The sequence below is a fragment of the Odocoileus virginianus genome, unplaced genomic scaffold, assembly GCF_023699985.2.
Source record: "Odocoileus virginianus isolate 20LAN1187 ecotype Illinois unplaced genomic scaffold, Ovbor_1.2 Unplaced_Contig_13, whole genome shotgun sequence".
In the NCBI taxonomy this organism is placed as follows: Eukaryota; Metazoa; Chordata; class Mammalia; order Artiodactyla; family Cervidae; genus Odocoileus; species Odocoileus virginianus.
The window spans coordinates 751326-773898 of record NW_027224330.1 but is presented as its reverse complement, the minus strand read 5'-3'; the positions used below and the strand labels follow the sequence as shown (position 1 = coordinate 773898).

Sequence of the window (22573 nt, the reverse complement as noted above, 5' to 3'; positions counted from 1 at the left end):
GTGCTTCTTCCAGCCCAGCATTTCTCATGATGTACTCTGCATGTAAGTTAAATAAGCAGGGTGACAATATACAGACTTGACGTATTCCTTTTCGTATTTGGAACCAGTATGGCCATCATCAAAAAGTCTGAAAACAATAAATGCTAGAGAGGGTGTGGAAAAAAAGGAACACTATTGCACTGTTGTAGGAGTGTAAATTGATACAGCCACTATGGAGGATAGTATGGAGAATATTTTTTTAAACTAGGAATAAAACCATCATATGACCCAGCAATCCCACTCCTAGGCATATACCCTGAGGATACCAAAATTGAAAAAGACACATGTATGCCATTATTCATTACAGCACTATTTACAAAGCAAGAACATGGAATCAACCTAGATATCCTTCAACAGATGAATGGATAAAGAATTTGTGGTACATATACACAATAGAATATTATTCATCCATAAGAAGGAATGCAGTTGAGTCAGTTCTGTTGAGGTGGATGAACCTAGAACCTATTATACAGAGTGAAGTGAGTCAGAAAGAGAAAGATAAATATCATATTCTAATGCACATATACGGAATCTAGAAAAATGGTTCTGAAGAATTTACTTACAGGGCAGCAATGGAGAAACAGACATAGAGAATAGACTTATGGACTTGGGAAGAAGGAAGGAGAGGATGAGATGTATGGAAAGAGAAATGTGGAAACTTACATTACCATATGTAAAATAGATAGCCAACAGGAATTGCTGTATGGCTCAGAAAACTCAAACAGTGGCTATGTGTGAACCTCGAGGGATGGGATGAGGAGGGAGATGGGAGTGAAGTTCAAAAGGGAGAGAATATATGTATACCAATGGCTGATTCATGTTGAGGTTTGGCAGAAAACAACAAAATTCTGTAAAGCAATTATCCTTCAATAAAAAATAAATTAATTAAAAAATTAAAAAAAAAAAGAAACAGCATTGTAGCTGTTTTATTTGTGCCCACAAAATGCAAAAAACTGGTCTCTGTGGACTGCACTAATTGGAATCATACAGCAGTTTCTGAACAATATTGTTCATCTTAATACATATAATTAATCAACCCCAAGAAAAATAAATATAAAAATGCAAAATGGTTGTCTAAGGAGACCTTATAAATAGCTGAGAAAAGAAAGGGAGATAAAGAAAGAGATATTCATCTGAAAGCAGAGTTCCAAAGAATAGCAAGGAGAAATAAGAAAGGCTTCCTAAGTGAACAATGCAAAGAAATAGAGGAAAAGGATAGAATGGAAAAGACTAGAGGTCTCTTCACGAAAATTAGAGATACCAAGGGAACATTTCATGCAAAGATGGCCACAATAAAGGACAGAAATGTTATGGACCTAACAGAAGCAGAAAATATTAAGAAGTTGTGTCAAAATTATGAAGAAGACCTATACAAAAAATATTAACGACCCAGATAACCACAATGGTGTTATCACTCACCTAGAGTCAGACATCTTGGAGTACAAAGTCAATTGGGCCTTAGGAAGCATTACTGTGAACAAAGGTAGTAGAGGTAATGAAATTCCAGCTAAGTCATTTTAAATCCTAAAAGATGATGCTGTGAAAGTGCTGCACTCAATATGCCAGCAATTTTGGAAAACTCAGTAGTGGTCACAGGACCGGAAAACGCCGGTTTTTATTCCAGGCCCAAACAAAGGCACTGCCAAAGAATGTTCAAACTACCACACAATTGCACTCATTTCCCATGCTAGTAAAGTAATACTCTAAATCTCCAAGCTAGGCTTCAACAGTATGTGAACCAAGAACATCCAGTTGTTCAAGCTGGATGTAGAAAATGCAGAGGAAACAGAGATCATGTTGCCAACATCCATTGGATCATAGAAAAAGCAAGAGAGTTCCAGAAAAATATCTACTTCTGCTTCACTGACTACACTAAAGCCTTTGACTGTGTGAATCACAGAAAACTGTGGAAAATTCTTAAAGAGATGGGAAAACCAGACCACATTATCTGCCTCCTGAGAAACCTGTATGCAGGTCAAAAAGCAACAGTTAGAACCAGACATGAAACAACAGTCTGGTTACAAATTGGAAAAGAAGTACATCAAGGTTGTATATTGTTACCCTGCTCATTTCATTTATATGCAGAGTATATCTTGCAAAATGCTGGTTTGGATGAAGCACAAGCTGGAATCAAGGTTGCTGGGAGAAATATCAACAACCTCAGACATGCAGATGACACCACTTTTATGGCAGAAAGCGAAGAGTAACTAAAGAGCCTCTTGATGGGGAGGTGAACAGCTGAGGGAGGAGTGGGGGTCGGCGAGCCTCGGCTGGGAGGGGGAAGGGGGCGCCTGTTGCTTCTCCAGAGGGCCGCGCATGCCGTCCGCCCCGTTGAGGGGTTGAGGCCCTCACCCTGCTGGGAGAAGGGCTCGTTTTCGTTTCTGAGTTTCCTAACCAGAGTTTGAACCCCGAGCCCACTGCTTTGGGAGCATGGAGTCTTAACCACTGGATTGCTAAGGAAGTCCCAGGATCTTCATATTTGAGATTACTACAAAGCAAGTACCAGGAAAGGCAGATGATGGTAGAATGGCAGACAGGCACATACTAAGGCCATCTTTGTGGAACTTCACTTTATCTTTTACATTGTGCCTGTAGTATGCTAAGTGCTTTTGTATTCATAATCTCATTTTTAATTCTTAGAAGGACCTTATGAAATGAAATGATGTGATGCCTGGGATTTGCTTCAGAATAATCTGGAAGGTGGGAGTCAATCATTTTGACAAGTCTCCCGAAAGGAACAGCTAGCAGGAGCTGAACCCTTTTTCCATTTGGTCTCGTGGCAAAGGCAGAGATCACACCAGCAGCTCCACACAATCTTGGACCATTCAGAGACTTCTAATACAGGGTCATCCTGGAGAAATGGATCATATAAATCAAGTTTTGAAATGAAGTTACCAGCTTCCAGTTTATCAAGCAAACAGGATGCTCTTGACAAGGATTCTGGGAAGCTAAAGGTCCATGAAAAAAGACTAGGCAAAGTCATTCCTGTTCTGCAAACCAAAACAAGGACTAATGTTCCGACGTTTTCACCGTCAGACCTAGAAAAGCAGAAGCAAAGTTATCTCAGGAATGTCATTGCTCATATAGAAGACCCAGTGGATTCAAACCAAGGTACCTTGGGGGAGCTGTGTGCCTTGATGGATCAAGTTCATCACATGCACAACCAGAAATGGCAGCATCCTTCAGACCTCACCAAGCGAAACTACGCCCGGTTCCGACAGAAATCTCTGCAAAGATACAGTCTGACCCAGTGGGTTGACCAGAATAAGCGAAGCCACCATCGGTTCCAGCGTCTACCAGATTTCCCATACGGTCCACTTGTCTCCTCCCATCAGCAGTGAAGGGCCCTATCCAGGGTCCTGTCCAGAGCAGCGTCTCATCTTCTGCTGTTCCATGCTTTGTAGATTTCAAATTTTATTTTTCACAATATTTGTATTTAAAGAACTTGTCACCTTTTGGAAATGCATATTGCTGACTTGAAATTTTTTGTATAGGGTCCTTCGTTTCTGTGTGTGTGTATGCATTTAAGCAGTGTTGAGTTTACATAGTTTTAATTTTTTAATTTAAATTAAAGGTGGCTGCCTCCTGAAAGCCAGCATTAAGTCAGAACATCCCGGCTCAAGCAAAGAGCCACCTCTCTGCAGAGGTGAAGTCTACTTCTGGTGCCCAAAAGAAATCATTCTTTAATCTCTTGAAGGAAGAGATTCTTTATCAGGCTGCAAACCAGTTTTAATTATTGCTGATGACTTATAAATGGATACAAGTCACTTTTAACAACCCTTCTTACTTTTCTTATGTGAATCTCTGAATACCCGTCAGTATTTTAAAGTTAGTAATTCAGGACATCTGAAGTAGTTGAAAGGACAAATTAAAAGTGTAAATCTTCTTTTTGTACCTACTAGCTGCCTTTATTTTTTTGGCTTTTTTTTTTTTTTTCCATTCTTCATTAAATTTATTTTGCACAGTAAAAAAAAAAAAAGAGCCTCTTGATGAAGGTGAAAGAGGAGAGTGAAAAAGCTGGCTTAATACTCAACATTCAGAAAACTAAAATCTTGGCATCTGATCCCATCATTCCATGGAAAATAGATAGGGAAACAGTGACATTCTTTGTTTTCTTGCACTCCAAAATCACTGCAGATGGTGGCTGCAACCGTGAAATTAAAAGACACATGTTCCTTGGAAGAAAAGCTATGACAAACCTAGATGGTGTATTAAGACACATTTTGCTGACAAAGGTCTGTATAGTCAAAGGTATGATTTTTCCAGTAGTAATGTATAGTTGTGAGAATTGAACCATAAAGAAGGCTGAACACTGAAGAACCAATGCCTTTTAATTGTAATGTGGGATAAGACTCTTGAGAGTGAATTGCAAGGAGATCAAACCAGTCCATCCTAAAGGAAATCAACTCTGAATGGACTCTTGAAGGACTTTGGCCACCGGATGCAAAGAGTTAATCCATTGGAAAAGACCCAGATTCTAGGAAAGATTAAGGTCGGAAGGAGAAAGGGGTAACAGAGGATAAGATGGCTGGATGGCATCACCTACTCAATGGACATGAGTTTGAGCAAACTCTGGGAGATAGTGAATGACAGGGAAGCCTGGAGTGCTGCAGCCCACGGGGTCACAAAGAGTTGGAGACGATTTAGAGACTGCACAATGATAACAATGCACACTTATATTTATTGCAGCAGTATTCACCTTAACCAAGATATGGAAACAGCTGAAATGCCCATCGACATATGAACAGAGGCAAGATTTTTAAAAATACATTAACAATTTTTGCTGAACTTCTGTTATTACCTTTTCAGAATATTTTCAGAGATAGAATGTGTGGTGACTTATTTAGAGCAGCAGATACAGTTCACAGTTAAAAATTAATAATTATATTCTATTCTAATTTTTATTTTTAACATCTAAAAATAGCTTATATATACATTATTGCATTTGATAATCTTAACATTATAGTGCCGAGAGGGAAATTTTTATTCTCTTTGTTTTATGAGTTATTTAACCTCCACAAAGAGAGGAAAAAATATTTGCCTAAGGTTACATGGAAGAAACAGAAGGTGATTTTTCCAGCATTTAATGTTTTATCCTATACTTTGTCTTTTTCTTACAATGAAAATTATTTTATGTTTAACTTTACACCTAATTATTTTATATATGAATACAAATTTTTGGATTTTCATGATTCCTGTATCTGCTTTTAGGAAACCTAGTATTCCAATATTAAGTGATTTTTAAAGAAATTCTGGTTATCTTTTGACAGTTCGTTCACAATTTGACCTCCTGTGTCTTTTTGGTTTGATTTTTTAATAGTTAGGAATTCATTCTTGATGGAGTGTTTATCATGATGTTGTGGTTCCATGTTGAAATGACTGCTATTTTCACAGTGGTTTTTATTTAGTTTCATTTCTTTGGTCATAGGTGGTTAGAGGAGTACAATTTATACTATGTAACCTATGTACCTGGCTTCTGAATATTAGAGAACCCCTTTCCTTCCAGATGGTGCACTCATCCAGCCCACTGTCAGTTCTTTCTCACCCAGCTTTCCAATCTGTATTCCTCCTGGGTGAAGTTAGGTAGCTCTACACCTAAGAGTAGAGAATGTCCTCTCCACCCCACCCTCCTGTATCAGCTGTCATGGATGGCTGCTGAGCTGTGCCGAGCACCAGCTTTCTCCCATCTCCAGTTGTGCAGTAAGCTTGGTTTTATGGTTTCAATGATGCTTTTTATCTTTATTTAGTGACATAAAATTGTATATGTTTTAGTCATTAAAATAAAAGATGAGTGTCAGCCACGGTTCTAAATGCCTCTATATCAATTTATTTAATTCCTTTAAGGTAGAAATGATCATTATTGGTAACTTCATGTCCCAAAAAAGAAACTGAAACCTAGACAAGTTAAATAACTTGGCTGAGGTAATGCTACTATCACCTAAAGTGTTCGGATTGGAAACCAGATAGGAGTGCCAACCTTATTCTACCATTTCAGCGTGTAGATTACAGGGCATTATATCAATCCTTCTATTACCATGTGGCCAATGAAAAGCTCAAGCTTTGGCATGAATTTAATTTAAATCTTGACTCTGATTCTTTCTTTTTGAGTGGACTTAGCTCTTGGACCATGTGGTTCCTCAGTCTCAGCCCAGTTGAATCCGTGTGTAATATGGTGATGATCAGTCTTCACTCATTCATCATTGTTATGTGCTTTTCATGGCGCAGTAGGCCTTAATAAATATCAGTTAGATTTTCTTTATATAATGTGAAGAACATTTAAGTAATTAAACATTATAAATATTTAACTAAAAGCTTCATTTAAATTAGTGTGGTAATTACTCTGATATGTCTTCTGAATGTTAACCTATTTTTATAATTTTCTGTGACATTATTTTCATTTCTTAAGCAATATGGACATAAATTCTCCCAATATATCATTGATTCTCTACTTTTTTTTTTTTTTTTTGTATTGGATAGTTTGTGAGTCTCTAGTAATTATTATATGTTCTGTGATGTCAGGCTGGTTATTTTTGGTCTTCTTTGTTTTTGACCAGTTTTCAGAGGTCTTAAATCTTCCCCAAATACTTCACACTTGGAGCATTTCATCATATGTTCCATGTGGTAAAAAAGGTACTTGGTGGAGGTCCTTTTCAGAGCTTTGCCACTAATTTTATAATCTAGGAAAATCCATTTGGTTTCTCTGAGATGCACATTCTTGATTTTATAAACTAAGAGGAATAGCCTTCATAAATACATTGTTTTTCAAAAGGCAAAGATTTCTTTAAGTCATCACACTAGCTTTTTTAACTTTTAAAACATATTTACATGTATTCTAAAGATCATCTCTTTTTAAAAGATGAGAAACCTGAACAAAGTGGTTTATGATGTGTCTAAGATTTGATCGCTGGTAGCAAAAGTAAAATCAAGTCTTTTTTTACATCATATTGTTGCCTTCTATAAGGTATGAGACAAATAATAATATTAATGACAATTTTATTTTCTTTCAAACTATGAAAGTGATATATTTCAAAGTTGGAAATTATAAATTTGACCTATGTCAAGCTTGTAAATAGGGAACATATTTTGTGATTGTATTATATTTAAATTTATTTTTTAATTTACATATTTATAATATGTATTCCACCTATTTTTAAAAAGTGTTGAAAGTCTTCTTTTTTTAATTTTTTTATTTTTATTAGTTGGAGGCTAATTACTTTACATCATTGCAGTGGTTTCTGTCATACATTGAAATGAATTAGCCATGGATTTATATGTATTCCCCATCCCGGTCCCCCCTCCCACCTCCCTCTCCACCCGATCCCTCTGGGTCTTCCCAGTGCACCAGGCCCGAGCACTTGTCTCATGCACCCAACCTGGGCTGGTGACCTGTTTCACCCTAGATAATATACATGTTTCGATGCTGTTCCCTTGAAACATCCCACCCTCACCTTCTCCCAGAGTCCACAAGTCTGTTCTATACATCTGAGTCTCTTTTTCTGTTTTGCATATAGGGTTATCATTACCATCTTTCTAAATTCCATATATATGCGTTAGTATACTGTAATGGTCTTTATCTTTCTGGCTTACTTCGCTCTGTATAATGGGCTCCAGTTTCATCTATCTCATTAGAACTGATTCAAATGAATTCTTTTTAATGGCTGAGTAGTATTCCATGGTGTATATGTACCACAGCTTCCTCATCCATTCATCTGCTGATGGGCATCTAGGTTGCTTCCATGTCCTGGCTATTTATAAACAGTGCTGCGATGAACATTGGGGTGCATGTGTCTCTTTCAGATCTGGTTTCCTTGGTGTGTATGCCCAGAAGTGGGATTGCTGGGTCATATGGCAGTTCTATTTCCAGCTTTTTAAGAAATCTCCACACTGTTTTCCATAGTGGCTGTACTAATTTACATTCCCACCAACAGTGTAAGAGGGTTCCCTTTTCTCCACACCCTCTCCAGCATTTATTGCTTGTAGACTTTTGGATAGCAGCCATCCTGACTGGCGTATAATGGTACCTCATTGTGGTTTTGATTTGCATTTCTCTGATAATGAGTGATGTTGAGCATCTTTTCATGTGTTCTTTAGGCATCTGTATGTCTTCTTTGGAGAAATGTCTGTTTAGTTCTTTGGCCCATTTTTTGATTGGGTCATTTATTTTTCTGGAGTTGAGCTGGAGGAGTTGCTTGTATATTTTTGAGATTAATCCTTTGTCTGTTGCTTCGTTTGCTATTATTTTCTCCCAATCTGAGGGCTGTCTTTTCACCTTGCTTATAGTTTCCTTTGTTGTGCAAAAGCTTTTAAGTTTCATTAGGTCTCATTTGTTTATTTTTGCTTTTGTTTCTAAAATTCTGGGATGTGGGTCATAGAGGATCCTGCTGTGATTTATGTCGGAGAGTGTTTTGCCTATGTTCTCCTCTAGGAGTTTTATAGTTTCTGGTCTTACATTTAGATCTTTAATCCATTTTTAGTTTATTTTTGTGTATGGTCTTAGAAAGTGTTCTAGTTTCATTCTTTTACAGGTGGTTGACCAGTTTTCCCAGCACCACTTGTTAAAGAGGTTGTCTTTTTTCCATTGTATATCCTTGCCTCCTTTGTTGAAGATAAGGTGACCATAGGTTCGTGGATTTATCTCTGGGCTTTCTATTCTGTTCCATTGATCTATATTTCTGTCTTTGTGCCAGTACCATACTGTCTTGATGACTGTGGCTTTGTAGTATAGTCTGAAGTCAGGCAGATTGATTCCTCCTGTTCCATTCTTCTTTCTCAGGATTACTTTGACTATTCGAGGTTTTTTGTATTTCCATACAAATTGTGAAATTATTTGTTCTAGTTCTGTGAAAAATACCATTGGTAGTTTGATAGGGATTGCATTGAATCTATAGATTGCTTTGGGTAGTATAGCCATTTTGACAATATTGATTCTTCCAATCCATGAACACGGTATATTTCTCCATCTGTTTGTGTCCTCTTTGATTTCTTTCATCAGTGTTTTATAGTTTTCTATGTATAGGTCTTTTGTTTCTTTAGGTAGATATACTCCTAAGTATTTTATTCTTTTTGTTGCAATGGTGAATGGTATTGTTTCCTTAATTTCTCTTTCTGTTTTCTCATTGTTAGTGTATAGGAATGCAAGAGATTTCTGTGTGTTAATTTTATATCCTGCAACTTTACTGTATTCATTGATTAGCTCTAGTAATTTTCTGGTAGAGTCTTTAGGGTTTTCTATGTAAAGGATCATGTCATCTGCAAACAGAGAGAGTTTCACTTCTTCTTTTCCTATCTGGATTCCTTTTACTTCTTTTTCTGCCCTGATTGCTGCTGCCAACACTTCCAAAACTATGTTGAATAGTAGTGGTGAGAGTGGGCACCCTTGTCTTGTTCCTGATTTCAGAGGGAATGCTTTCAATTTTTCACCATTGAGGGTGATGCTTGCTGTGGGTTTGTCATATATAGCTTTTATTATGTTGAGGTATGTTCCTTCTATTCCTGCTTTCTGGAGAGTTTTAATCATAAATGGATGTTGAATTTTGTCAAAGGCTTTTTCTGCATCTATTGAGATAATCATATGGTTTTTATCTTTCAATTTGTTAATGTGGTGTATTACATTAACTGATTTTTGAATATTAAAGAATCCTTGCATTCCTGGGATAAAGCCCACTTGGTCATGATGTATTTTTTTAATATGTTGTTGGATTCTGTTTGCTAGAATTTTGTTAAGGATTTTTGCATCTATGTTCATCAGTGATATTGGCCTGTAGTTTTCTTTATTTGTGGCATCTTTGTCTGGTTTTGGAATTAGGGTGATGGTGGCTTCATAGAATGAGTTTGGAAGTTTACCTTCTTCTGCAATTTTCTGGAAGAGTTTGAGTAAGATAGGTGTTAGCTCTTCTCTAAATTTTTGGTAGAATTCAGCTGTGAAGCCATCTGGTCCTGGGCTTTTGTTTGCTGGAAGATTTCTGATTACAGTTTCAATTTCCTTGCTTGTGATCGTTTTGTTAAGATCTTCTATTTCTTCCTGGTTCAGTTTTGGAAAGTTATACTTCTCTAAGAATTTGTCTATTTCTTCCAAGTTGTCCATTTTATTGGCATAGAGCTGCTGGTAGTAGTCTCTTATGATCCTTTGTATTTCAGTGTTGTCTGTTGTGATCTCTCCATTTTCATTTCTAATTTTGTTAATTTGGTTCTTCTCCCTTTGTTTCTTAATGAGTCTTGCTAATTGTTTGTAAATTTTGTTTATTTTTTCAAAAAACCAGCTTTTAGCTTTGTTAATTTTTGATATGATCTCTTTAGTTTCTTTCGCATTTATTTCTGCCCTAATTTTTAAGATTTCTTTCCTTCTACTAACCCTGGGCTTCTTCATTTCTTCCTCCACTCGTTGTTTTAGGTGTAGAGTTAGGTTATTTATTTGACTTTTTTCTTGTTTTTTGAGGTAGGTCTGTAATGCTATGAATCTTCCCCTTAGCACTGCTTTTACAGTGTCCCATAGATTTTGGGTTGTTGTGTTTTCATTTTCATTCATTTCTATGCATATTTTGATTTCTTTTTTGATTTCTTCTATGATTTGTTGGTTATTCAGAAGCGTGTTGTTTAGCCTCCATATGTTTGAATTTTTAATAATTTTTTTCCTGTAATTGAGATCTAATCTTACTGCACTGTGGTCAGAAAAGATGACTGGAATGATTTCAATCTTTTTGAATTTACCAAGATTAGATTTATGGCCCAGGATGTGATCTATTCTGGAGAATGTTCCGTGTGCACTTGAGAAAAAGGTGAAGTTGATTGTTTTGGGGTGAAACGTCCTATAGATGTCAATTAGGTCTAGCTGGTCCATTGTGTCCATTAAAGTTTGTGTTTTCTTGTTCATTTTCTGTTTAGTTGATCTATCCATAGTTGTGAGTGGGGTATTAAAGTCTCCTACTATTATTGTGTTACTATTAATTTCCTCTTTCATACTCATTAGTGTTTGCCTTACATATTGCGGTGCTCCTATGTTGGGTGCATATATATTTATAATTGTTATATCTTCTTCTTGGATTGATCCTTTGATCATTATGTAGTGTCCATCTTTTTCTCTTTTCACAGCCTTTATTTGAAAGTCTATTTTATCTGATATGAGTATTGCGACTCCTGCTTTCTTTTGTGGGATCTTTAGGCAACTCTCTGCAATCACATAGATTTATTATATTATCAATTGAATCTTTGTTTCCAGGTTTAAATTCATATGCATATATAATAGTTACAGCAGTGTGTGTGCATGTAAGTTGCTTCAGTTTTGTCTGACACTTTGTGATCCTATAGACCATAGACCACCAGGCTCCACTGTCCATGAGATTCTCCTGCAAGAATACTAGAGTGGATTGCCATGCCCTCATCCAGGGCATTCCCAACAGAGGGATCGAACCCACATCTCTTACATCTCCAGCATTGCAGGCAGATTCTTTACCACAGAGTTACCACATTTAAAAATTACTTTATCTGTATTAACTCATTTATTTTTACAGTAAGTCTTTGTAATATGTACTATCATTACTCTTATTTTATAGGTGAGTAAATTGAAGTACAGATGTCAAGTAATTCTCCCAAGGTCAGTAAGCTAATGAGCAGCAGCTAGTGAGGACTAGACCCCAGCTCACTTGCCTTTGAAGTCTGAGCTCTTAACTTCCTTTTAAAAAAATGTTTTAAATCATTTTATTTTAAATTTTAAAATTTCTTTTAGAGTCAAAATAGAATGGCTTTAAAAATCAAAGACAGAATTTTACAGACATTGTAGAAATACAAACCATCTCACAAATGATTAATAAAGAGTGGGTACTTGCAAGCTTTACACAGAGTAATTTAGAGGAGAAGGCTGGGCACCAAAGGGGGAGCCATACATCTTCCTCAGGAATATTGTGAGATGCACAGGAAACTTTAGATTGTAACAGTAGTATTCTCTTAGCTCTCGGGTAAAATATGTACCTGACCTTTGAAAAAAAGAATTCAAGTCTGACAACAGAAACTGCTGTCCTTCAACATTCTTATATATCTGAATTCATAAATCATAATCATTAAAAAGATTGGATTCAGTAATTCTCAAAAAGTGACATTTTCATGCTTATAGACATCTTCATTCATTGTTGAATAGATATCACAGCTGTTTTTATAGTCAAATTATGGGGTATTGAAGTATTAATATCCTGATAAACTCCCAGTGGCAAATGTTTGGCTGAAATTGACCTATGTCACTAGCAACTGGACTGTAATTTTCTTTTTAATTAATTGATTTATTTTAATTGGAGAATGATTACCTTACAATGTTGAGATGGTTTTTGCCATATATCAACATGAATCAGCCAGAGGTGTAATGTGTCCCCCGCTACTGAACTCCCACCCAACTCCCTCCCCATGCTATCCCTCTGGGTTTCCCAGAGCACTGGCTTTGGGGGTTCTGCTTCAGGTATTGAACTTGCATTGGACATCTATTTTTGCATATGGTAATGTACATGTTTTAATGCTTTTCTCTCAAATCATCCCACCCTCAACTTCTCCCACTGAGACTAAAAGTCTGTTCTTTACATCTATGTCTCCCTAATTGTTCTGCATGCAGGGTTGTTCATACTGTTTTTCTAAATTCCATATGTATGTTTTAATATACAGTATGTGTCTTTCTCTTTCTGACTTACTTCACTCTATATAATAGGCTCCAGGCTCATCTACCTCATTAGCACTGACTCAAATGTGTTCTTTTCAGAGCTGAGTAATATTCCATTGTGTATATGTACCACAGATTTTATTTTCTTGGGCTCCAAAATCACTGCACATGATGATTGCAGCCATGAAATTGAGACACCTGTTCCTTGGATGAAAACCTTTGACAAACCTAGACAGATATTAAAAAGCAGAAACATTACTTTGCCAACAAAGATCTGTATAGTCAAAGCTATGGTTTTTCCAGTAGTCATGTAGGATGTGAGAGTTGGACCATAAAAAGGCTGAGCTCTGAAGGATTGATGCTTTAGAATTGTGGTGTTGAAGAAGACTCTTGAGAGTCCTTTGGACTGCAAGGAGATAAAACCAGTCAATCCTAAAGGAAATCAACTCTGAATATTCATTGGAAGGACTGGTGCTGAAACTGAAGCTCCAATACTTTGGCCACCTGATGTGAAGAACTGACTCATTAGAAAAGACCCTGATGCTGGGAAAGATTGAAGGCAGGAGGAGAGGGGGATGACAGAGGATAAGATAATTGGATGGCATCACCACCAATTCAATGGGCATGAGTTTGAACAAGCTCCATGAGATGGTGAAGGACAGGGAGGACTGGCATGTTGCAGTCCATGGAGTCACAAATAGAAACCACTGAGCAACTGAAAACAACAACCACGACTTCCTCATCCTTTCATCTGCTGTAGGACATCTAGGTTGCTTCCATGGGCTAGCTCTTGTAAATAGTGCTGCAATGAACTTTGGGATACATGTGTCTCTTTCAATTCTGGATTCTTCAGGGTGTATGGGGCTTCCTTTGTGGCTCAGCTGATAAAGAATCTGCCTCCAATGCAGGAAATTTGGGTTCGATCCCTGGGTTGGGAAGATCCCCTGGAGAAGGGAAAGGCTAACTACTCCAGTATTCTGACCTAGAGAATTCCATGAATGTATAGTCCATGGGGTCGCAAAGAGACAGACACGACTGAGCGACTTTCACTTCACTTCACTTCAGGGTGTATATCCTGCAGTGGGATTGCTGGGTCATATAGCAGTTCTATTCCCATATTTTAAGGAATTTCCACACTGTTCTCCGTAATGACTGTAACAATTTGCATTCCAACCAACAGTGTAAGAGGGCTCCCTTTTCTCCAAACTCTCTCCAGCACTTATTGTTTGTAGACTTTTTGACGATGGCCATTCTGACCAGCATGAAATTATACCTCACTGTAATTTTGATTTTCATTTCTCTAATAATTAATGATATTGAGCATCTTTTCATGTGTTTATTGGCCATCTGTATGTCTTCTTTGGAGAAATGTCTATTTAGATCTTTGTCCATGTTTTGATTGTGTTGTTTGTTTATCTGGTAATGAGCTACATGAACTGCTTGTATATTTTGGAGGTTAATTGTGTCTGATGTTTCATTTGCTATTATTATCTCCCAGTTTGAGAGCTGTCTTTTCACCTTGCTTATAGTTTCCTTCATTGTGCAAAAGCTTTTAAGTTTAATTAGGTCCCATTTGTTTATTTTTGTTTTTATTTCCATTACTCTGGGAGGTTTGGGTCATAGAGGATCTTGCTGTGATTTATGTTGGAGAGTGTTCTATGTTTTTCTCTAAGAGTTTCATGGTTTCTTGTCTTATGTTTAGGTCTTTAATCCATTTTGAGTTTCTTTTTGTATATGGTGTTAGAAAGTATTCTAGTTTTATTCTTTTACACGTAGTTGACCAGTTTTCCCAGCATCATTTTTCTGATTTGTCAAAGATAAGGTGTCTATAGGTGCCTGGATTTATATCTGGACTTTCTATTTTGTTCCATTGATCTATATTTCTCTTTGTGTCAATATCATACTGTCTTGATGACTGTAGGTTTGTAGTGTAGTCTGAAGCCAGGAAGATTGATTCTTCCAGCTCCATTCTGCTTTCTCAAGATTGCTTTGCCTGCTCAGGATCTTTATTTTTTTTTTCTTTCATTTATTTTTATTAGTTGGAGGCTAATTACTTTACAATATTGTAGTGGTTTTTGGGAGGCAGGAGGGGGGATCGGGATGGGGAACACATGTAAATCCATGGTGGATTCATGTCAATGTATGGCCTGCTCAGGATCTTTTGTGTTTCCATACAAATTGTAAAATTATTAGATCTAGCTCTGTGAAAAATATCATTGGTAATTTGATAGGGATTGTGTTGAATCTACAGATTGCTTTGGGTAGAATACTGATTTTCAGTATATTGATTCTTACAATCTAAGAACCTAAGACCAATCTAAGAATATGATATATTTCTCCATCTATTTGTGTTATCTTTGATTTCTTTGATCTATGTTTTATAGTATTCTCTATTCAGGTCTTTTGTTTTTCTTTAGATAAATTTATTCCTAAGTATTTTATTTTTTTTTTTTTTTGTGGCAATGGTGAATAGGATTATTTCCTTAATTTCTCTTTTTGATTTTTCATTGTTAATGTATAGGAATGCATGGGATATCTGTTTTAATTTTATATCCTGCAACTTTACTCTACTCATTGATTAGTGCTAGTAGTTTCCTGGTGGCATCTTTAAGGTTTTCTATGTAGAGGATTATGATATCTACAAACAGTGAGAGTTTTACTTCTTTTCCAATCTGGATTCCTTTTATTTATATTTATTCTCTGAATGCTGTGGTTATGACTTCCAAACTACATAGAATAGTAGTGGTGAGAGTGGGTACCCTTGCCTTGTTCCTAATTTTAGAGGAAATTCTTTCAGTCTTTTGCCACTGAGGATAATGTTTGCTATGGGTTTGTCATATATGGATTTTATTCTGTTGAGATATGTTCCTTCTATGCCTACTTTCTGGAGAGATTTTTTTTTATCATAAATGGGTGCTGAATTTTGTTGAGGCTTTCTCTGCATCTATTGAAATAATCATATGGTTTTTATCTTTCAGTTTGTTAATATGGTGTATCACATTGATTGATTTGGAAATATTGAAGAATCCTTGCATCCCTGGAATAAAATCCACTTCTTCATAATATATGATCTTTTAAATATGTTGTTAGATTCCTGGTGAGAATTTTGTTGAGAATTTTTGCATCTGTGTTCACCAGTGATATTGGCCCATAGTTTTGTTTTGTGGCATCTTTGCCTGATTTTCGTATTAGGGTGATGGTGGCCTTGTAGAATGAGTTTGGGAGTTTTCCTTCCTCTGCAATTTTCTGGAAGAGTTTGAGTAGGATAGGTGTTAGCTCTTCTCTAAATTTGTTGTAGAATTCACTTGTGAAGCTGTCTTAACCTGGGTTTTTGTTTATTGGAAGATTTTTGAATACAGTTTTGATTTCCATGCTTAGGATTGGTCTGTTAAAATTTTCTGTTTTTTCCTTGTTCAGTTTTGTTAGGTTATACTTTTCTAAGAATTTGTTTATTTCTTCTAAGTTGTCCATTTTATTGGCAATAGTTGCTCATAGTAGTTTCTTGTGGCCGTTTGTATTTCTGTGTTATCTGTTGTAAACATTTTCATTTCTTATTTTATTGATTCAAGTCCTCTTTTTCTTTTCATGAGTCTGGTTAACAACTTGTCTATTTTGTGTATCTCCTTAAAGAACCACCTTTATTTTTATTAATCTTTGCATTGCCTTCGTTTCTTTTTCATTTACTTCTGCTTTGATCTTTGATTTCTTCTACTAACTTTGGTGTGTTTTTGCTCTTCTTATTCTAGTTGCTTTAGGTATAAAGTTAGGCTGTTTCTTTGATGTTTCTCTTAGTTACTGAGGTTGGCTTGTATTGCTATGAAGTTCCCTCTGAGCACTACTTTTACTTAATCCCATAGGTTCTGGGTTGTTGTGTTTTCATTATCATTAGTTTCTATGCACATTTTAATTTCCTTTTTTATTTATTCAGTGATCTGTTGGTTATTAAGAAGCATGTTGCTTAACCTCCATATGTTTGTGTTTTTTATGCCCCTCATATACATGGTTGATATCTAATCTTATAGCATTGTGATCAGAAAAGATGACTGAAATAATTCTTTTTTTTTTTTTTTTTTAATTTACCAAGGCTAGATTTGTGACCCAGGGTGTGATCTATCCTGAAGAATGTTTCATGTGCACTTGAGAAAAAGATGAAGTCCATTGTTTTGGGGTGGAATGCCCTGTAGATATCAATTAGGTCTAACTGGTCCAATGTATCATTTAAAGCTTGTGTTTCCTTGTTAATTTTCTGTCTGGATGATCTGTCCATTGGTTCTAGTGAGGTATTAAATTACCCCACTGTTATTGTGTTATTGTCAATTTCTCTTTCTTAGTTGTTAGCATTTGCCTTAAGTATCAAGGTACGCCTATGTTGGGTGCATATATATTCATAATTGCTATATCTTATTCTTGAATTGATCTCTGGATCATTATGTAGCATCCTTCTTTGTCTCTTATAATGGTCTTTATTCTAAAATCTATCTTATCTGATATGAGTTTGCTACTCCCACTTTCTTTTGGTCTCTATTTGCATAAAATGCCTTTTCCAGCCCCTCACTATAAGTTTGTATGTTTCCATAAGCTTCATGTACGTCTCTTGTAGACAGCATATATAGGGTCTTGTTTTCGTACGCATTTGGCCAGTATTTGTCTTTGCATTGGAGCATTTAACCCATTTATGTTTAAGGTAATTATTGATAAGTATGATCCTTTACCACTTATTATATTGTTTTGAGTTTGTTTTTATGAATGTTTTCTGTATTTCCTGTCTGAAGAGGATCCTTTAGCATTTGTTGAAGTGATGGTTTGGTGATTCTGAATTCTCTTAACTTTTGCTTGTCTGTGAAGCTTTTGATTTCTCCTTCAAATCTGAGTGAGATCCTTGCTGGGTCGAGTAATCTTGGTTTTAGTGGGGTTTTTTTTTGTTTTTTTTTTTTCCCCTTTCGTCACTTTAAGTTTATCTTGCCATCCCCTTCTGGCCTGCAGTTTCTGTTGAAAGATCAGTTGTTATGCTTATGGGGATCCCCTTGTATGTTATTTATACCTTTTCCTTTGTTGCTTTTAATATTTGCTCTTTGTTTTTAATTTTTATTAGTTTGATTAATATGTGTTAGTGTATTTTGCCTTGGGTTTATCTTGTATGGGACTCTCTGGGTTTTTTGATTTGGGTAGCTGTTTCCTTCCCCATTTTAGGGAAGTTTTTGACTATTATCTCCTGAGATATGTTCATGCCCTTTCCTTATGTCTCATTCTTCTGGAACACCTATGATTCAAACGTTGGGGTTTTAACATCATCTCAGAGGTCTCTGTGGCTGTCCTAATTTCTCTTTATTCTTTTCTTCTTTTTCTACACTGCTTCATTTACTTCCACCATTCTACCTTCCATGAGTTTTAGTTTCTGTGTTATAACACTGCTCATTACTTTTTTCTCCTTTCCAGCTCTGAAAGGTTTATTTATTGTTAGTGTTTTGTGGTAACTAAAGCTTTTAGATCATTGTTAAGTATTAGTGACATTATCGGTATATTTTACCTATGTTTAGCACACTTCCCTTGTAGCTCAGTTGGTAAAGAATCCACCTGTGATGCAGGAGACCTGGGTTCGATTCCTGGGTCAGGAATATTCCCTGGAGAAGGAAATGGCAACCCACTCCAGTATTCTTGCTTGGAGAATCCTATGGACAGAGGAGCTGGTGGGCTACAGTCCATGGGATCAGAAGTGTTGGTCGTGATTTAGTGACTAAACCAAGAGAGCACCTCATGGCACATGTGCAGTGCTGCACATATTGTTAAGTATTAATGACATTATGGGTATCTTTTAACTATATTTAAGCTTTAATGGGATTGGCTTTGTTTGTTTACTAATAAAGTTTTTTGGGAAGGGAAAGCTGTTGTTATGATAAATAGATATTTCATAATGTAAAATGCATTGTTTCATTTTTATTGAATTCAGTGTTTTTCAAATTTATTTTGAATAGTATTAAATTATTTAAGCAGCAAGATGATTTTTCCTTTCTAATTGTACTTATATTTTATTGATACGTTTCTGAATAACTTAATTTTTTTTTCTCAATCTAGTAGTAAATAGCACTTAATCATGGCTCTGAATTCAATTTGCATAAGTTTGTTTTTAGTATTCACGTTTAGATTCTTAAAGTAGCATTATGTTTTGTGTAATCTTTGGCAAGCTTTAATGTAAAAACTATGTTAGGTAAACAGCCTCTGGGACTACTTGTGTGTGGCCTCTGATTTCCACATCCTTGCTCTTTCAGCTGAGAATTGACTTTTAAAAAGGAGGGTTTACTTACGCTGTGGTGCCACGTCAGCAATGACGACAGTGCGACTACTGGCAGCGCTGGGTTCCAGTTGACTCTGTGTTCTCTGGGCTTTGATAGTGCTGGTTTCTCTTTTTTGGGACAATGTGGCTGAACACTGGACTGGATTACATTATGTAACCTTTATCCTTTCCCCACTGAAGTCCTAGTTCAGTTGGTCCATATCTGTATCAAGGCATAACACCATTCTCCCCGGTAACATGGCAGATCTAAAGGTAGGTATACTGCCTTTAATGCCAGCAATCTGCTATGAGGGAGAGGCTTAGAACTGAGAGCCACATAGAAGTACAGATTATTTTCTTCCTTTTGCCTCACCATCATTCTGCCTATTTTGCCTTGCACAGTAGCTATAAGAAATCCAAATGTTGATCTGAAAGTAACCTCTGTGAAAAATGCCACTGATAGTTTGATAGGGATCATATTGAATCTGTTGACTGCCTTGGGTAGTATAGTCATTTTAGCAATACTGATTCTGCCAATCAAGAATCTGGTATAGCTCTCCATCTGTTTGTGTCATCTTTGCTTTTTTCCATCAGGGTCTTATAATTTTCTGCATACAGGTCTTTTGTCTCCTTAGGTAGCTTATTCTTTTTGTTGCAATGATAAATGGGATTGTTTATTTAATTTCACTCTCTGATTTTTCACTGTTAGTGTATAGGAGCTAAAGAGATCCCTCTGCATCAATTTTATATCCTGTGACTTTACTAAATTCATTGATTTGCTCTAATAATTTTCCAGTGGTATCTTTAGGGCTTTCTATGCAGAGTATCATGTCATCTGCAGAAAGTGAAGGCTTTACTTCTTCTTTTAAAACCTAGATTCCTTTTATTTCTTTTTCTTCTCTTATTGCCATGGCTAGGACTTCCAAATCTGTTGATTCATAGAAAAAGCAAGGGAATTTAAAAAAAAATCTTCTTCTGCTTCATTGACTATACTAAACCCTTTGACTGTGTGGCTTATAAAATTAAAAAAAAAATACCTGTGGGAAATACTTCAAGAGATGGGAATACCAGACCACCTTATTTGTCTCCTGAGAAACCTATATGCAGGTCAAGAAGCAACAGTTAGAGCTGGACATGGAACTATGGGCTGTTTCAAAATTGGGAAAGAAGTACATCAAGGTTGTATTTCATCACGCTGTGTATTTGATTTATATGTATAATTGTTTCTCAGTTGCTCAGTCATGTCTGATTCTTTGTGACCCTATGGACTCAAGGATGCCAGGACTCCCTGTCCTTACCACCTCCTTGAGCCTGCTCAAACTCACATCCATTGAGCCAGTGATGCCATCCAACAATCCCATCCTCTGTCATCCTCTTCTCCTACCTTCAATCGTTCCCAGCATCTGGGTCTTTTCTAATGAGTGTAACTTGCATCATGTGGCCAAAGTATTGGAGCTTCACTTTGGCATCAATTCTTCCAATGAATATTCAGGATTGATTTCTTTTAGGATTGACTGGTTTGTTCTCCTTGCTGTCCAAGTGATTCTCAAAAGTCTTCTCCAAGTCCACAGTTCAAAAGCACCACTTCTTTGGTGCTTAGCCTTCTTTATGGTTCGACTCTCACATCCATACATGAACTAGAAAAATATAGCTTTGAGTATATGGACCTTTTGTCAGCAAAGTGATATCTCTGCTTTTTAATATGCTATCTAGGTTTGTCATAGCTTTTCTTCCAAGAAGCAAGCATCTTTTAATTTCATGGCTGCAGTCACCATCTGAAGTGATTTTGGAGTCCAAGAAAATAAAGTCTGTAACTTTTCTCATTGTTTCCCCATCTATTTGCCATTCAAGTGATAAGACCAGATGCCATGATCTTAGCTTCTTGAATATTGAGTTTTAAGCCAACTTTTTCACTCTCCTCTTTCACCTCCATCAAGAGACCCTTTAATTCCTCTCTGCTTTCTGGCATAAGAGTGGTGTCATCTACATATGTGAGGTTATTGATATTTCTCCCAGAAATCTTGATTTCAGATTGTGCTTCATCCAGTCCAGGATTTTGCATGATGTATTCTGCATATAAGTTAAATAAACAGGTGATGATATACAGCCTTGATGTACTCCTTTCCTGATTTTGAACCAGTCCATTGTTCATGTTCAGTTCTAACTACTGCTTCTTGACCTGCATATGGGTTTCTCAGGAGGCAGGTAAGGTGGTCTGGTATTCCCATATCTTAAGAATTTTCCACAGTCATGACCACACACTCAAAGGCTTTAGCAAAAGCTTTTAAGTTTAATTAGGTCCCATTTGTTTATTTTTGTTTTTATTTCCAATATTCTGGGAGGTGTGTCATAGAGGATCCTGCTGTGCTTTATGTCAGAGAGTGTTTTGCCTATGTTCTCCTCTAGAAGTTTTATAGTTTCTGGTCTTACATTTAAATCTTTAATCCATTTTTAGTTTATTTTTGTGTATGGTGTTAGAAAGTGTTCTAGTTTCATTCTTTTACAAGTGGTTGACAAGTTTTCCCAGCACCACTTGTTAAAGAGGTTGTCTTTTTCTCATTGTATATCCTTGCCTCCTTTGTTGAAGATAAGGTGTCCATATGTTTGTGGATTTATCTCTGGGCTTTCTATTCTGTTCCATTGATCTATATTTCTTTGTGCCAGTACCATACTGTCTTGCTGACTGTATAAGCAAGGTGAAAAGACAGCCCTCAGATTGAGAGAAAATAATAGCAAATGAAGCAATAGACAAAGGATTAATCTCAAAAATATACAAGCAACTCCTGCAGCTCAATTCCAGAGAAATAAATGACCCAATCAAAAAATGGGCCAAAGAACTAAACAGACATTTCTCCAAAGAAGACATGCATATGGCTAACAAACACATGAAAAGATGTTCAGCATCACTCATTATCAGAGAAATGCAAATCAAAACCACAATGAGGTACCATTTCACGTCAGTCAGGATGGCTGCTATCCAAAAGTCTACAAGCAATAAATGCTGGAGAGGGTGGAGAAAAAGGAACCATCTTACACTGCTGGTGGGAATGCAAACTAGTACAGCCACTATGGAGAACAGTGTGGTGATTTCTTAAAAAACTGGAAATAAAACTGCCATATGACCCAGCAATCCCACTTCTGGGCATACACACTGAGGAAACCAAATCTGAAAGAGACACGTGTACTCCAATGTTCATTGCAGCACTGTTTATCATAGCCAGGACATGGAAGCAACCTAGATGCCCATCAGCAAATGATTGGATAAGGAAGCTGTGGTACATATACACCGTGGAATATTACTCAGCCATTAAAAAGAATTCATTTAAATCAGTTCTAATGAAATGGATGAAACTGGAGCCCATTATACAGAGTGAAGTAAGCCAGAAAGATAAAGACCATTACAGTATACTAACGAGTATATATGGACTTTAGAAAGATGGTAATGATAACCCTATATGCAAAACAGAAAAAGAGACACAGATGTACAGAACAGACTTGTGGACTCTGTGGGAGAAGGCGAGGGTGGGATGTTTCGAGAGAACAGGATCGAAACATGTATATTATCAAGGGTGAAACAGATCACCAGCCCAGGTTGGATGCATGAGACAAATGCTGGGGCCTGGTGC

General features: G+C 36.5%; 1 protein-coding gene and 1 pseudogene across 3 annotated transcripts in view; both read left to right on the top strand.

Moving 5' to 3' along the window:
• MARCHF1 (membrane associated ring-CH-type finger 1) overlaps positions 1 to 22573 on the top strand; it is a 1143673-nt gene that overhangs the window by 375715 nt on the left and 745385 nt on the right. The window lies entirely within an intron of this gene.
• Positions 1396 to 3938, top strand: LOC139033976 (S100P-binding protein pseudogene; annotated as a pseudogene).